The sequence below is a fragment of the Leuciscus leuciscus genome (assembly GCF_965113295.1).
Source record: "Leuciscus leuciscus genome assembly, contig: HAP1_SCAFFOLD_233, whole genome shotgun sequence".
In the NCBI taxonomy this organism is placed as follows: Eukaryota; Metazoa; Chordata; class Actinopteri; order Cypriniformes; family Leuciscidae; genus Leuciscus; species Leuciscus leuciscus.
In genome coordinates this window covers 98,076-115,609 of record NW_028118481.1, presented here as the reverse complement: position 1 = coordinate 115,609, position 17,534 = coordinate 98,076, and the positions used below count along the sequence as shown (strand labels likewise).

Sequence of the window (17,534 nt, the reverse complement as noted above, 5' to 3'; positions counted from 1 at the left end):
CTCATACACACACTGACATGTTCTTACACACACATCTGTTCCTCACACACACACTGACATGTTCTTACACACACAGCTGTTCCTCACACACACACTGACATGTTCTTACACACACATCTGTTCCTCATACACACTGACATGTTCTTACACACACATCTGTTCCTCATACACACACTGACATGTTCTTACACACACATCTGTTCCTCATACACACTGACATGTTCTTACACACACATCTGTTCCTCACACACACTGACATGTTCTTACACACACAGCTGTTCCTCACACACACACTGACATGTTCTTACACACACATCTGTTCCTCACACACACACTGACATGTTCTTACACACACATCTGTTCCTCATACACACACTGACATGTTCTTACACACACAGCTGTTCCTCACACACACACTGACATGTTCTTACACACACATCTGTTCCTCATACACACACTGACATGTTCTTACACACACATCTGTTCCTCATACACACACTGACATGTTCTTACACACACATCTGTTCCTCATACACACACTGACATGTTCTTACACACACAGCTGTTCCTCACACACACACTGACATGTTCTTACACACACAGCTGTTCCTCACACACACACTGACATGTTCTTACACACACAGCTGTTCCTCACACACACACTGACATGTTCTTACACACACATCTGTTCCTCATACACACACTGACATGTTCTTACACACACAGCTGTTCCTCACACACACACTGACATGTTCTTACACACACAGCTGTTCCTCACACACACACTGACATGTTCTTACACACACAGCTGTTCCTCACACACACACTGACATGTTCTTACACACACAGCTGTTCCTCACACACACTGACATGTTCTTACACACACATCTGTTCCTCACACACACTGACATGTTCTTACACACACATCTGTTCCTCACACACACTGACATGTTCTTACACACACAGCTGTTCCTCACACACACACTGACATGTTCTTACACACACAGCTGTTCCTCACACACACACTGACATGTTCTTACACACACAGCTGTTCCTCACACACACACTGACATGTTCTTACACACACAGCTGTTCCTCACACACACTGACATGTTCTTACACACACATCTGTTCCTCATACACACACTGACATGTTCTTACACACACAGCTGTTCCTCACACACACTGAAACTTCAGCAGATTTGATTTGAATCAGTTGAACATCACGACTGAAAGATTAACTCTTTCCCTGCCAGCATTTTTGAAAATGGTACCAACCACCGCCATTTTCATAAAACTTTCATGGCCCCCATAATATTTTGTTGTATGAATATCTGAATATAAAACATATCAAAAGAAAGAACAGACCGTCAGCTTTTAAACAACATGAAATAAATATTCTAGCTTCATGCTTTTCTTTTTTTTACCAACACTTGAATGTGTGTAAGTTTCATAAAAACAGACACATTTTGAGCAAAAAGCTGAGAAAAACAAAGATTGTTTCAGCTGTACAGCAGATCTAGAAGAAAATGTCATAGTCCAGCTTAAGTTCAGTGTTGATTCATTTCTGTTGTAAAAAAGTTATTCCTTTAGTTCATTTATCTATACAGCCGCTCTGTAAAGTTACACAATCACGTGTGTGTGTGATGATCACTGTGGCTCTGTTGATTCTGTTGAATGTGATTGTGTCTGTAGAGGCTCTTTATTCTCCATCAGCTGATCCAGAGAAGGCCAGACTAACATCTACAACCTGTACCTAAAACAAAGACCGTCAAATGTGTCCAACATTATTGCATTATCCACTTTAGAACAACTAAAAGAAACTACTTAGACTATTAAGTAAGAGATTATAATATAACACTGTGATACATGTGAACTTGTTAAAGCTGTTTTTAAACATTTTGATTTTGCATCTAAATCACCATGAATGGTGACACTTGACCCTTATCTATAATCCTGTATGACTGTCCTCTTTCTGTGTCACTGGCTCAGTTTCATTTATGATAAAGAAACTAGTGATAAATATTAACCATTATCTTCTATTGCAATTGACATTCTCTCAAAATACATCATTTAGGGATAAAAAGACAATGATTAAAGCAAAATATTGAATTGTTTGAAATAAAAAGAAACTTGAAGATATTTAATTGTTGCTATAAACTATTATTTTAAAAAAATGAATCAAACTCTTATTAAACATGTTTATAGTGTGTGATTCACCATCACAAGAAAAGTAAATTAAGAAGAAACAAAATTAACTTTATATTAAAGTATGAACAGTTTTAATCATCACTACTCACCAAAATCTCTGCAGTTTATAATGTGGATCCTCCTTCAGATCAGAGAGCAGCTTCACTCCTGAGTCTCTTAGATTATGTCCAGTCAGATTCAGTTCTCTCAGGTGTGAGGGGTTTGATCTCAGAGCTGAAGCTAAAGCAGCACAACCTTCATCTGTAACACCACAACCACTCAACCTGTAGAGAACAATGGCACTCTTCAGTCTCTCAGTTCAGGAAACACTGATATAAATGATGTGATATATGAATTTCTCATTTCTCCTCAACAGATTTGTATATGACAGCACTTGTCACCTCTTCACATCATCCAATCATGTTTTTTACTTGTAAAACTATCAAAAGTAAAATTACCTCAGAAGCTTTAGAAATAATCCACTGAAGATTAAACATACTTTTCAGTTACTTGATGTTAAACTTTTTTATATATTTTATTTTTGTATATCATTCATTATTCACCACAGGAGAAAAACAGATGACGTTGAGACTTTTATAAAATCTTACTCGATTATCTCCAGTTTACAGTGAGGATCCTGCAGTAGATCAGAGAGCAGCTTGACTCCATAATCTCCTACTTTATTCCATGTCAGATCCAGTTTTCTCAGGTGTGAGGGGTTTGATCTCAGAGCTGAAGTCAGAGCAGCACAACCTTCATCTGTAACACCACACTCCATCAACCTGTAGAGAACAATGACACTCTTCAGTCTCTCAGTTCAGGAAACACTCATATAAATGATAACATGTATATGAATTTCTCCTATTACAGTATTGCTTTGGTATGAAAGCACATGCTAAACTCATAAATGTGATCATGTTTTTATCAGTGTAATGATTGTTGTCAGTGTGACTTACTGAACTGATCTGGATTCTTTAACCACAGGCAGCATCTTCTGAAGAACTTCATCTGCTCTTTTTTGTGCTCCAATAAACTGTTTTAGATTAAAAACATCCATCTTCTGCTCTGATGTCAGCAACACATAAACCAAAGCTGACCACTGTGAAGAGGAGAGTTTTTTTTTTCTTATTCTTCCAGATTTAAGATAATCTTGGATCTCCTTCATCAGTGAATCATCACCCAGTTCATTCAGACAGTGGAACAGATTGATGGATCTCTCTGGAGAGCGATTCTCCCTGATCTTCTGTTTGATTATCTAAACGGTTTCCTCTTTGTTGTAGGAGCAGCTTCCAGTCTGTGTCAGTAGTTCCCGTAAGAGAGTCTGATTGGACTCCAATGATACCCCTTTTCCACCAACAAGAACCGGGTGCTGGTTCAGAGCTAGAGCTATTGCCAGTTCGGAGTTGGTTCGACTGACGAACCGGTTTGCGTTTCCACCGGCCAGAGAGCCACAACAGAGCTATATCTTACTTCACTGCATACGTATCATGTTGCCCAGCAACGCTAGGTTCGGCAGCGCCAAACACAAACACACCAGACTTGTTCGAGATGCATCGGCTTCTCGCAGAACGATCAGCACATGAAATCAAAGCACTGCGAAAGCGATCAAAAACCACAAGGAGTCGTATGATCTCCAAACACTCCCGCAGCTCTGATCGGTCCACGCTGCTCCGATGCATCTCGAACAAGGCATCAACAATAATAGACGTTGCGTTACTATGGATGCTCATGGGTTTGTGAAAATAAATCGGCATCCAAACACGGCGAATCCAACGCGTTCGTGCAGCTCGCCGTAACTTACATAGATGGATATTATAATCGAGCTGCTATTAGCTCGACTAGCTGCTATTTAAAAATGGCGGTCACAAGTTTCTCTTCAGTCTTGTTGGCCACGGTAACCCCGCCCCCAGCCTCTGACACAAGCGGTTCTTTCTTGGCTCCGTTCTAGACCCTGCAATGATTTGGTGCTACTTAAGAACCAGTTTTACTGGTTCGGAGCTGGTGCTTTGGCGGTGGAAAAACAAAGAACCGATTTGAAACTAGGCTCTGGCTCCGAACCAGCACCAGCTCTGCCTTGGTGGAAAAGGGGTATAAGAGACCCAGAAGGAAACGCAGGAAAAGGTCCAGATGTCCATTCTTACTCTGTAAAGCCTCATCAACAGCTCTCTGATGCAGCTCAGATAATGAAACATATTTCTTCTGGTTTAAGATTTTAGAAAAGAGACTTTGTTTGGTTTGTTCAAACACATATATGTTCTCATTTGTAAAGTAAATGTGTGCATATAGAGCTGCTAGATGTTCCTGGATGCTCAGATGAACAAAGCAGAAGACTTTCCCCTGATACAAGCCCAACTCCTCTCTGAAGATCTGAGTGCACAATCCTGAGTACACTGATGCTTCTGTCACATCAATGCCACACTCTCTCAGGTCTTCCTCATAGAAGATCAGGTTGCCTTTCACAAGCTGCCGGAAAGCCAGTTTCCCCAGTTTGAGAATCATGTCTTCATCTTTCACTCTCTTCTCATAGTCCTTCTCATGTTTGATGTTGGTCTGAATGATCAGGAAGTGTGTGTACATTTGAGTGAGAGTCTTGGGAATCTCTCCTCTCTCTGCTTCACTCAACATATCCTCTAGAACAGTGGCTGAGATCCAGCAGAACACTGGGATGTGGCACATGATGTGGAGGCTCCTTGAGGACTTCAGGTGTGTGATGATTGTATTGGCCAGACTCTGATCACTGATTCTCTTCCTGAAGTATTCCTCCTTCTGTGGCTCATTGAAGCCTCGTACCTCTGTCACTCGATGGACACACTCAGAGGGGACGAGATCCGCTGCTGCTGGTCTGGAGGTGATCCAGATGAGAGCAGAGGGAAGCAGATTCCCCTCAATGAGGTTCATCAGCAGCTCGTCCACTGAGGCTGATTCAGATATATTACACAGTTTCACTTCGCTCTTAAAGTTCAGAGACAGACGACACTCATCCAGACCATCAAAGATGAACAACACTTTATATTCATCACTGGATATTTCCATTTCTTTAGTTTCAGGGAAAAAGACATGAAGAATATCTGAAAGACTGAGTGTTTTGTCCTTCATCAAGTTGAGCTCTCTGAAAGCAAGTGGAAATATGAGCTGGATGTCCTGATTCTCTGTCCCTTCAGCCCAATCCAGGATGAACTTCTGTACAGAGACTGTTTTTCCAATGCCAGCGACTCCCTTTGTCAGCACAGTTCTGATGGGTTTGTCTTGTCCAGGTAAAGGTCTAAAGATGTCATTGCATTTGATTGGTGTGTCCTCTGTTGCTGCTCTCCTGGACTGTGTCTCAATCTGTCTCACCTCATGCTCATTATTGATCTCTCCACTTTCACTCTCTGTGATGTAGAGCTCTGTGTAGATCTCATTCAGGAGTGTTGGGTTTCCCTGCTTTGCTGTTCCTTCACACAGACACTGAAACTTCTTCAGCAGGTTTGATTTAAATGTGCTTTGAAAAATAACAGATTAGAGATTATACATTTCAGTAAATTGTACTGTATCCTTCAACATATGAAGTTAATTTATGTTTATTTTGTTTTCATGATAAAACTGGTAGAGAAGAGGAAGAGATGATTGGTTCAAGATTTCAAATACATATTCAGAATTTTGGTGAGTCTCTCTAGACAGAAATGTTGTACCTCAGATCAGTTGATGAGTGTTTTCGCTGGAATGTTACTGGCTCTCTCATAGACTGGTCTCTCTTCATGGACACACAGCTGGACTCTGGAGGGTGTGATGTTTGTCTGTTGAGGGAGACAGTAAACATGTAGTGATAGGGCCTGCAGGACAAGATTGAGAAGCACTAATCTAGTTTATAGGTGTGTTCGACTTCGGCTTTACTGATTGGTGAGATTTGTCGCTGAGTCAGAGGAGAAGATGAAAACAGCCGTCAAGTCAGATAACTTCTGCTTCCCATAGCAACAAATGCACAGTGTTTGTTTTCTTTATTGCAGACGAAGTGTATTAGATATTTATATTGATATTTGTAATATTTGTCAAATAAATATTTCAGACGTTTAAATGTAGCAACTACGGATGTGACGATGAGAAATTATCGCACCGGTTAATCGACGTGTGACAACACCGGTAATACCAGTATCATCGCGGGGGAGAGACCTCTTTTGCATCTCCGCTTTTAAATCGCTAATTAGAAATTGCGCAAGGGCATTCATAACGGTGTAGAGCAGAGCGAGCATTTTCAATTAATTCCCATTGAAACTGAGCTTCCATAGGAAACATCTGAAAACGCTCCGAATCTTCGAATTAGCACCGATTCGGGTGCGACAATTGCTTGAATGGTGGATTCGTTAGTCTTAATGTAAAACATCATTAAAAAAAGTATAATGACAAACTCGCTTAAATAGGCGTTTTTATATTTCGCTTTGAAACCAAATCATCCACCATCGTCTAGTCAATCAAGAGTGAGGTGAAATGGGCGAAGTGAGGTTTATTTATTTATTAGTTTATTTAATAGGGACCATGCATATTCATGTACATTGTTGTATGAAAATACACCATGTAAATATGCCAGAATTAGTAAAAAGATACTACTTTTCATCTGCAGTCCCTAGACCGGTAACATAAAAACTAAAAAAGATAATACAACATTCATTCACTATGACAACAATACACATAGATAAAAATATACATTGACAATACAAACAAACAAGACAAAAATTCATGATAACAACGACATTATACATTCACCACTATACTACATTTAATTTAACAGGGTTGACTGATAAATGTTACAGTTAAAAATGAGTACATTTCTGGTTCTCTAAGAGCCACTGTTTTAATTGAGTTTTAAATGTGGTGAATGTAAGACACTCTCGTATCACAAGGGGCAAGCTATTCCAAAATGTACCGCCTATTATTGACAATACATTTTGTCCAAAGGTGGTACGTCTAAATGGTATCATACAGTCCCCTTTTACAGAGGCCTGTGTACTACCTCCGCTTGCAAGTTTTTGAAAAAAGGCATGCAGCGGAGGCGGAGCAAGATTATTTAACACCTTATAAACTAGACAAATGTACTTGAAACGTTTGAAATTGTCAAAACTTTAAAAATTATGTCTCTCTAAAATATTGCAATGGTGAAATGACAATGCCTTTTTATCAAAAGTTTTTATGGCTTTCTTAAATAGAGATTCAATAGTTTTAAGACTCGATATGCTAGTTAATGACCAATTTATAAAACAATACTCAATATGTGACCCTGGATCACAAAACCAGTCTTATGTTGCACAGGTATATTTGTGGCAATAGCCAACAAAACATTGTATGGGACAAAATTATAGATATTTCTTTTATGCCAAAAATGATTAGGATATTAAGTAAAGATCATGTTCCATGAAGATATTTAGTAAATTTCCCACCTTAAATATATAAAACATTTATTTTTGTGAATGGATGCAGTCATGCAGCACTACTAAATCCAAAGGGTAACGCCACCCAAAACAAATATGAACTTAAAATGGGTGAACACACCATCACTGATAGTGCACAAGTTGCTAATGAATTCAATCATTTTTTCATACAATCTGTTAACAACCTAGCATCAAGCTTTCCATGCTGTAATGATATAGGTCTAACAACAGTAGACCTGCTTGAAGGTCAAGATAACTCATTCCAGCTTAGGGAGGTCGGTCAGACAGCTGTTCTGAAAGCTATACAGGATCTAAACACCACTTTCTCAAAAGATATTTTTAATTTAGACACAGCTTTTCTCAAAAAATATAGCAGCATTCTGGTCCAGCCTCTCACCAATCTTGTTAATATTTCCATTAAATCTGGGCAATTCCCAGATGGGTGGAAAAATGCTCTAGTAATACCGATTTTTAAATCAGGAGATGACAAAATATCTTGTAATTATAGACCTATCAGTCTCCTCCCAGTTTTGTCTAAAGTTCTAGAGAAGATTGTCTCAGAACAACTCATGCACTATCTTGAGACAAGTATCTGAGTCCTCTGCAATTTGGATTCAGGAACAACCATTCCACAGAATCCGCAATCTGTCTATTAACTGAAAATATCAAACAATCACTTGATAAGGGAAATGTAGTTGGTGCAGTATTTCTAGATTTAAAAAAAGCATTCGATACAGTAAATCACAACACATTAATTTCAAAATTAGCCAAGCTCAATTTATCCAAACAAACATTGTCCTGGTTCGATTCATACTTAAAAGGCCGTGAACAGTGTGTTGTGATTAATAGTGTGAGATCCACTTTTCTTAAAATTAAAACTGGTATTCCACAGGGCACGGTCTTGGGACCCATACTCTTCAGTCTCTACATTAATGACTTGCCAGATGAAGTATGTCCAGATATAGGTCTACAGATGTATGCAGATGACACAGTGGTGTATGCATCTGGTGATACCTGTATTTCTGTGTCTGACAAACTAAATGCTAATTTAGAAAGAATATCATCTTGGCTGGCCTCATCTTGTTTAACTTTAAACACCAAAAAAACAAACTCGGTCTGCTTTTCTATTCAGAAATTACCTGCAACACAACTCTTGAACATAAAAATGAATGGGGAACTTATTGAACAAGTACCTGAAGTGAAGTATCTCGGAATAAATATAGATTATCAGTTGAATTTTAAAAGTCATATCAAGAAAATATGTAAAACCATTAGGGCCAACTTGAGCTGTTTTATGATGATAAGAAACTGCCTGACTCTTGACTGTGCTTTTATTTTTTTAAATTCTATGATTCTCTCACACATATCTTATGGCTTAACCATATGGTCCCAAGCTCATCAATCATCAGTTAAAACCATAGAGTGTCTTTACAACCGAGCCTTGAAAGTTTTGGACAAGAAGAGAATAAGGTACCATCATTGCCAAATTCTTAGTAAATATAAGATTTTAAGTTTTGTTAATTTTATTTCCCTGCATCTTGTTAAACTGGTCTTCAAATGCTTATATGACGCCGCTCCACCACCGCTTTGCAAAATAATAAGACAGCAAAGTACTAGATCCACCCGATCAGCGTCAAAAGGCAATTGTAATATCCCTTTTTCGTAAAACATCATTTGCCCAGGCTGCCGTTTCAGTGAAAGGGGCAAAATTATGGAATTCTCTGCCAGACCATCTGAAATGTATCCCGACATTAGCCACCTTCAAAAAACACACCAAATTGTGGTTAATGCAGGAACAATGTTGTTCTCATATTTAGTCTTTAGACTTTGCCCGCTCTGTATACTTTTAGTCCTTCTTTATTTTCTTCCATTGTATTTTATTTTTATTCCTTTTTTTTATTTTAAATTTTTTTGTTCTTTTAATAATGTTGATGTTAAAGTTAAAATGCATTTTGATTTGTTTTTGTTTTTTGTTTTAATCAAAAAGCCCTACTAGGGACAAGTGTCGTAAATTAGCTTTAGCTAAAAACACTATGATGCATGCATCAGATGACTGTTAAAGTTTATCTATGTTATTTGTATCTGTCCCTATCTAAATAAACAAAACAAAACAAAACTATCGCCAATAGAGATGGACAACTTTAAAGGCGATTTTCTCAATATTTCGATTTTTCTGTACCCTCAGATTCCAGATTTTCAAATAGTTGTATCTCGGCAAAATATTGTCCTATCCTAACAAACCACACATCAATGGAAAGATTATGTATTCAGCTTTCAGATGATGTATACATCTCAATTTAAAAAAAAATACCCATAAGACTGGTTTTGTGGTCCAGGGTCACATATGTGAAAAAATCATAGTATATAAGAACAACTTGGCTGCTTTGGTGTTAAGAAATGGCCTAACTTGTTTAAAAATCTGTAAACTGAATTTAACTTTATTTGCCACCTTTTTTACATGATATTTGAATGTTAAGGTGGAGTCATATATAACTCCTAAATACTTAAATTCATTGACAATATCAAGCTCCTGTCCTCTAAAGAACACATTAGAATGTGACACCTTCATACTTTTTTTGGTGAACGCCATGACTCTCTATTTAAGGTGAGATCTGACTCCTGCTGCTGATCAGAGCTGTTACTCTCGTTCGGCTCACGATGCATTGAGCAGACGCCGTCAGTTTTTAAATGCGACGCACTGTATGTGGGGGTCAGTGCGTCGACCATCTCTCGGCTCCAGATGGTACAGAACGCTGCAGCTCGACTTTTAACTGGTACAAGAAAGCATGAGCATATTACCCCCATTTTAGCCTCACTCCACTGGTTGCCCATTCATTTTAGAATTAATTTCAAAATTCTTCTATTTGTTTTTAAATCCTGCAATGGTCTTGCCCCGCTATACCTCTCTGAGCTTGTACAATTTTATACTCCTTCCCGGTCTCTCCGGTCAGCAGATCAGCTGCTCCTGAGAGAGCCTAAAACAAAGCGGAAGCTCAGAGGGGATCGTGCCTTCGCAGTGGCAGCTCCAAAACTTTGGAATAGTCTGCCTCAGCACATCAGACACTCTGTCTGTTTTTAAATCCCACCTAAAGACCCACCTCTTTTCCTTGGCTTTTAACACCTAGTAGGAAGTTGACTTCATTTATTTTATTTTAAGGATTTTATATTGATTTGTAGTTAATTTTTTAATTTTGTTACTTTATCTATTTTGAGTCTATTGTACTATTATGCTTCTGTTTGTTATTTATTATTATTGTATTATTATTTTTGTGTGCAGCACTTTGGAAACCGTGTGTTTATTTAAATTGTGCTATATAAATAAAATTGGATTGGATTGGATTGGAAATGTAGTGTCTGTTCTCTAACTAATTAACATTCTAGTAACTACTATTAACTAACAAGCAACTCTGATTAACAAATTAGTAAGTAATAGCGCTCAGTTGAATGTGGTACTTCAGTATTAGCTAAATCTCACAGGTAGAATCTATCTGTCCATCCATCCATCCATTCATCCATCCATCCATCCATCCATCCATCAATCCATCCATCCACCCATCCATCCATCCATCCATCCATTCATCCATCCATCCATCCATCCATCCATCCATCCATCCATCCATCCATCCACCCATCCATCCATCCATCCATCCATCCATCCATTCATCCATTCATCCATCCATCCATCCATCCATCCACCCATCCATCCATCCATCCATTCATCCATTCAGAATCAGAATCAGAATCAGAAAGAGCTTTATTGCCAAGTGTGCTTGCACCCACAAGGAATTTTTCTTGGTACTGAAGCTTCCAGTGCACATATACAAATACAAATACAACAAGAAACATAGTAATACAAATTCTAAGAATAAAATATATAAAAAAATAAAATAAAATAAAATAGTATAAAAAGTAAAAAAAAGGGGTCACAGTTGGGTTTAGTCTGAATAAACATTTACAGATTATGAACATATTTACAGTATTTTGAGAAGTATGAATAATATAAATATAAATATCACCTGAGTTAGAGAATATTGCACTAGACAGTGGGAGTATTGCACTTGCAGGCATATGCCTTGGGGGGCATGTTAAGTGTTCAGAAGGGAAATGGCCTGTGGAAAGAAACTGTTCCTGTGCCTGGATGTTCTTGTGGCCAGTGATCTGTGTCGCCGTCCTGACGGTAACAGTTCAAACAGGGGGTGTCCGGGATTCATCCATTCATCCATCCACCTATCCACCCATCCATCCACCCATCCACCCATCCATCCACCCATCCACCCATCCACCCATCCATTCATCCATCCATCCACCCATCCATCCATCCACCAATCCATTCATCCATCCACCTATCCACCCATCCATCCACCCATCCATCCATCCACCCATCCATTCATCCATCCACCTATCCACCCATGCATCCACCCATCCATCCACCCACCCATCCATCCATCCATCCACCCATCCATTCATCCATCCATCCACCCACCTATCCACCCATCCATCCACCCATCCATCCATCCTTAGATCAGTTGATGTGTGTTTTCCCTTAAATGTCATTGGCTCTGCCATAGACGCTTCACTCTTCATGGACACAAAGCTGGGCTCCGGTGAGATTGATCTGTCACTCTTAAACTGACTTTAATAGAATAGAGATAATAGAGACAAGAATCAACTTGGCTGATTTAACATGAAAATAAATCCCACATGAGAAGGTTGTCTATTAAGACAGTGTGTTGAAGAGTGATGAGACTGTCCAAGGATAATGTAATATATCATCTGGCTGTCTACTGTATCTGTGTGTCTCTGGACAGTGTTGTGGCTCCAACTACTGTATATCCCAGCACCAGAATATGATAGAGACAACAGATCACTATACCAACCCTGGCAAACACCCACAACACCCTGTTATGTGCAGAAAATGAGTCTTCTATAACATTAAGATCATATGAAGATTGAAGTACCTGCATCCTGGAGATAAATCTCCATCTCTGAGTGTGTGTGTGTCGTCCATGATTCACTCAAAACACTGATGAGACAGAGTTTATTTCATTTGCAATTTACTTGAAGTTTACACTGAAACTTAATTTTTCAAACTTGTTTACAAATAAAAACAAGTGGCCCTTTATGTTTAATAAAATTTAATTGATTAAATGTGAAAAATACATATATTTATAAAACCCCCAATGTAAATTTGATGAATGAAATAAATGTCAGTGTATTATTATTTCATCATTACAGCTTTACCTGATGTCACCCTGTCGTGAGGTTATGACAACAGCACTCTTCATTTACTGACATTCATTTACACTGAAATTATAGCAATTATATTAAAGTTTGAGACACTAAGCAAAAATTACAACCACAACAAAACACTACAGATGTTAAAGTAATAAAAAAAAAATGTTACAACACTCCATGTACTTATTTTTCAATAATTTATGTAAACTACACAATTTTATGTTTAACAATTTTTTAGTTGTGGCTTTTCTAACATTGGATATTTTAAAAGTAATGTTTTCTAGTACCGATAATTAAACAGTGTAACTTAAGCATATAGGGCATGTGTCCACCAAACAGAGAATTCAATCTGATAATAATTTCAAGAAATTCATGTTTCATTAAGAACTTGATTTACTTGACTTGTTTTTTACAATATACTTACAGCAGAAGAACACATTTGATGTGATTACTGTAATGAGGAAGTGAGTCTAGAGCCGCTCACCTGACTAAAGCTCACTCACCTGGAGTTACTGGAGTTTACCACAGTTTCCCAACATCACTGAGTTTCCCGTCTCCAACTGGATATTCCTGCAGAGGAACTAGAAATATTAAACACTTTAATGCTCGGTTTTTCTGACTTCAACAATCGTTTTATACCCTGGTGTAAAATGGCATACAGTAAAACTCACTTCTAAAAGCTAAAGTTTTTAAACCTGTTTGGTGAGAAAAATCAAGCTCATGTCATCTAGTTCATAAACAGCTCAGTTATGACAGAGACTAATAACCTCACTAGTTATGAACAGTTTTCATTTAAAGATTTATGATTATGTGTTGGCAAATGTTTTTTTTTTAAATAAAGACAGGTTTGAGGGTAGGCGGTTATTAGCCGTGGTTATTTAATCTCATTACAGTAATATTAAGTTATTCCTAAAGAAGATCATAATATCTTGGATCTTTATATTAAAATAAGAGTATTTGCCCATTTCAAAATGTTAATAAAAACATTACTTTTAACAAAAAAAATTAAAAATAAATCAGAAATCATTAAAGTAGCTCATCTAGTGTTCATTACACAGTGATTTCAGGGAGTTAATTCTGTCCATCCCAGAGCCGTTTACATGTTGGTGTTTGAGGAGATTCCCTCTTCCATGTAAAGCGCTTTGAGTACCCAGAAAAGCGCTATATAAATGTAACAAATTATTATTATTACATTTATAAAGATGGATTTACTCTTGCAGATGTGAATTATGAAGGAAAATATGTGAGAAAAATGTCAGAATGAAGTTGTGCTTTCAAGAGAGCGAAGGAAACCTGGAGTGTAATCTGACTACACACTTCTACCGCAGTGAACAACAGATGAGCGGAGGACACGTGGTGTAACTACAACATGAGAGTATTGAGGAAGACTTGAGCGTATCCTTCAGTGTGTTCTCTGTGTCTCAGTGACTCTCAGGTTAAAAATAATATTATTTACTTCATATATTGTTTACATGCATTTGGCAAATGCTTTCATCCAAAGCCACTTACATTACATTTATTCAAGACATTTTTATAAATCAAACCCATGATCCTGGTGTTTCTACATTCACACTGTCTGAGCTGCAAGAATATATTGCTGTCGAGTGCAGGACTTTTGAGCGCAAAGTTACATATTATTTATTGTCTTTCTCGTCTTCTTAAGGGGGAAAAAGTGAATCACACTGTGTATGAAATGTACAATATTACTAGAGTCGCAGTGTCCTGTAGGGGGCAGCACACACACACACACACACACACACACACACACACACACACACATGTTCAGAGTGTTTTATTATTACACTGCCACCAGAGGGAGCAATTCCCTTTAAATGTTTCTGCATAAATACATGAACATGCATAATCTATAATGTGTAAGTATAACAAGATACAAATATGCAGCATATTTTCTTTTATCTTTTGAGATATGTAAAACATACAGTACTTTCAGAACTCAACCTCTCCAGTCCACAAAAAACATAAATGTCTGATTATGAACTTTTTAAAATAATTTATGTAAATAGATCCCATGACCAGCTTTACATGTCAAAGACACTCATTGGCTGATAAACACTAGTTGCTACAGTGTGTTACTAACAGCTCATTTGCATAATGTAACATTTTGATGTAACAGAGGAGATATTTCAATTCAAATTTATTTATATGGCGCTTTGAGAGAGAGAGACATTTTTGCTAGTAGAAATTAAGAATTAGCATTTTAACTTTTCAAACCTGAATTGTCACACATTAATTTCCTGCCAGTAAAACTCAAATCGCTAATCTCTACTAGTAAAACATGCAGTTTCAATTATCAAGAATAATAGTTTTACTAGTGGAAATGTAATTGGTTTATTCCCAGGACAGGAGATATGTTGTAATATCATACACCAGTGTTGATTCAAATGTTGACTATTTCTGTCCAATAATCTTCTATTCTAATGATGATGTTTAAATTAAATTGATTCTTGTTTCTGGGCTTCATTCACTCAGTCTGAGTGTGGATCAAACACAGACGACACCAGCTCGGGTTTAATCAACATTCTAGGTTTAAAATGTCCATATGATCTATATTAATATTAACGCTTTATTAACCTCAGTGGAAATAAACTGCTGTTTCAGCTTCATTTGATTAAATATGTGTGTGTTTGACCAGTAACCAGTTAAAGATGATTTCTTTTCATTTCTGTTGGGAAAGTAAACTAACTGGATGATGCTTGCACAAATCGTCCAATATATCCGGTGCTCCAGTTCTGTTATGAATGATAATTTAATATATGTTCAAATTCTTGTGGAAAAATAAAACTGAGTATGTTAAAAGGAAGACTCTGATAAGAAATACTTTTAAGGGAGGTGTGAATGCTTTGGACTTCAGTATTCTTAATCAGGTTTTCAAGATCGGCTGGATTAAACGCTGCCTGAATGCTGTTTCTAATCTGTTATGGTTTCACATACCTACATTTATCTTTGAAAAATGTGGAGGGTTACATTTTTTATTGTCTTGCGATTTTAAGTCAAGTCAAGTCAAGTCAATTTATTTATAGAGCACAACATAAACACAACGTTTGTTGATCCACAGTGCTTTACAGACGGTCAAAAGGTTAAAAAAGATATTTTGATATTTAAAAAAAAAAAAGAAAGAAAAGAACAACACACAGCATCACTCAAATGCAAGAGTATAAAAATGAGTCTTTAAGCTAGATTTAAAAACGTTGAGCGATGGAGAGGCCCTGATATTAAAGGGTAAGCTGTTCCAAAGTTTAGGGGCAGCAACCGCGAAAGCTCTGTCACCTTTGGATTTGCAACGTGAACGAGGGACAGATAAAAGAAGCTGGTTACAAGATCTTAATGACCTAGAAGTTGTATATGGCTGGATAAGGTCACAGATATAATCCGGGGCTGATTTTTGCAGTGCCTTATATACAAAAAGAAGGCAACAATGCAACAAACTTCCATTCAAGCTTGCTAATTTTCATAAGCGAGCCTTGGAGGCCAATTTTCCCCCTCATTGGTGTATTATATGGAACAATCATAATGTGCTGCGTGGAAAAACATCTATCTTTATTAAGGATTGGGTTGACAAAGGTGTTATTTTTGTTTTGGATTTGTTGAAGAAGGATGGCAGCTTTTATTCCTACAATGAATTTATCAACCTTTTTGGAGTGGATTCCTCACCTAAAGTTTATAACTGGGTTATTAATTCTATTTCACCTAAACTTTTGCATATGGCTAGGTCATACTGTAGGCATATGGCTAGGTCATACTGTAACTACAGAGCATATGGCTAGGTCATACTGTAGCTACAGAGCATATGGCTAGGTCATACTGTAGCTACAGAGCATATGGTTAGGTCATACTGTAGCTACAGAGCATATGGTGAGGTCATACTGTAGCTACAAAGCATATGGCTAGGTCATACTGTAGCTACAGAGCATATGGTGAGGTCATACTGTAACTACAGAGCATATGGTGAGGTCATACTGTAACTACAGAGCATATGGTGAGGTCATACTGTAGCTACAGAGCATTTGGTGAGGTCATACTGTAACTACAGAGCATATGGTTAGGTCATACTGTAGCTACAGAGCATATGGTTAGGTCATACTGTAACTACAGAGCATATAGTGAGGTCATACTGTAACTACAGAGCGTATGGTGAGGTCATACTGTAACTACAGAGCGTATGGTGAGGTCATACTGTAACTACAGAGCATATGGTGAGGTCATACTGTAACCACAGAGCATATGGTGAGGTCATACTGTAACCACAGAGCATATGGTGAGGTCATACTGTAACTACAGAGCATATGGTTAGGTCATACTGTAACTACAGAGCATATGGTGAGGTCATACTGTAACTACAGAGCATATGGTTAGGTCATACTGTAGCTACAGAGCATATGGTTAGGTCATACTGTAACTACAGAGCATATGGTTAGGTCATACTGTAACTACAGAGCATATGGTTAGGTCATACTGTAGCTACAGAGCATATGGTGAGGTCATACTGTAACTACAGAGCATATGGTTAGGTCATACTGTAACTACAGAGCATATGGTGAGGTCATACTGTAACTACAGAGCATATGGTGAGGTCCTACTGTAGCTACAGAGCATATGGTGAGGTCATACTGTAACTACAGAGCATATGGTTAGGTCATACTGTAACTACAGAGCATATGGTGAGGTCATACTGTAGCTACAGAGCAT

The 17,534-nt window shown here is 37.8% G+C and overlaps 1 pseudogene across 1 annotated transcript; it reads right to left on the bottom strand.

Moving 5' to 3' along the window:
* Positions 1-1,518: 1,518 nt before the first annotated feature.
* Positions 1,519-13,579, bottom strand: LOC309491415 (NLR family CARD domain-containing protein 3-like; annotated as a pseudogene). The gene is made up of 7 exons: positions 13,331-13,579; positions 5,862-5,966; positions 4,290-5,671; positions 3,147-3,534; positions 2,799-2,972; positions 2,301-2,474; positions 1,519-1,756 (listed from the first exon to the last, which is right to left on the bottom strand). The product of its transcript is annotated as an NLR family CARD domain-containing protein 3-like (transcript).
* Between the last annotated feature and the right edge of the window lie 3,955 nt (positions 13,580-17,534).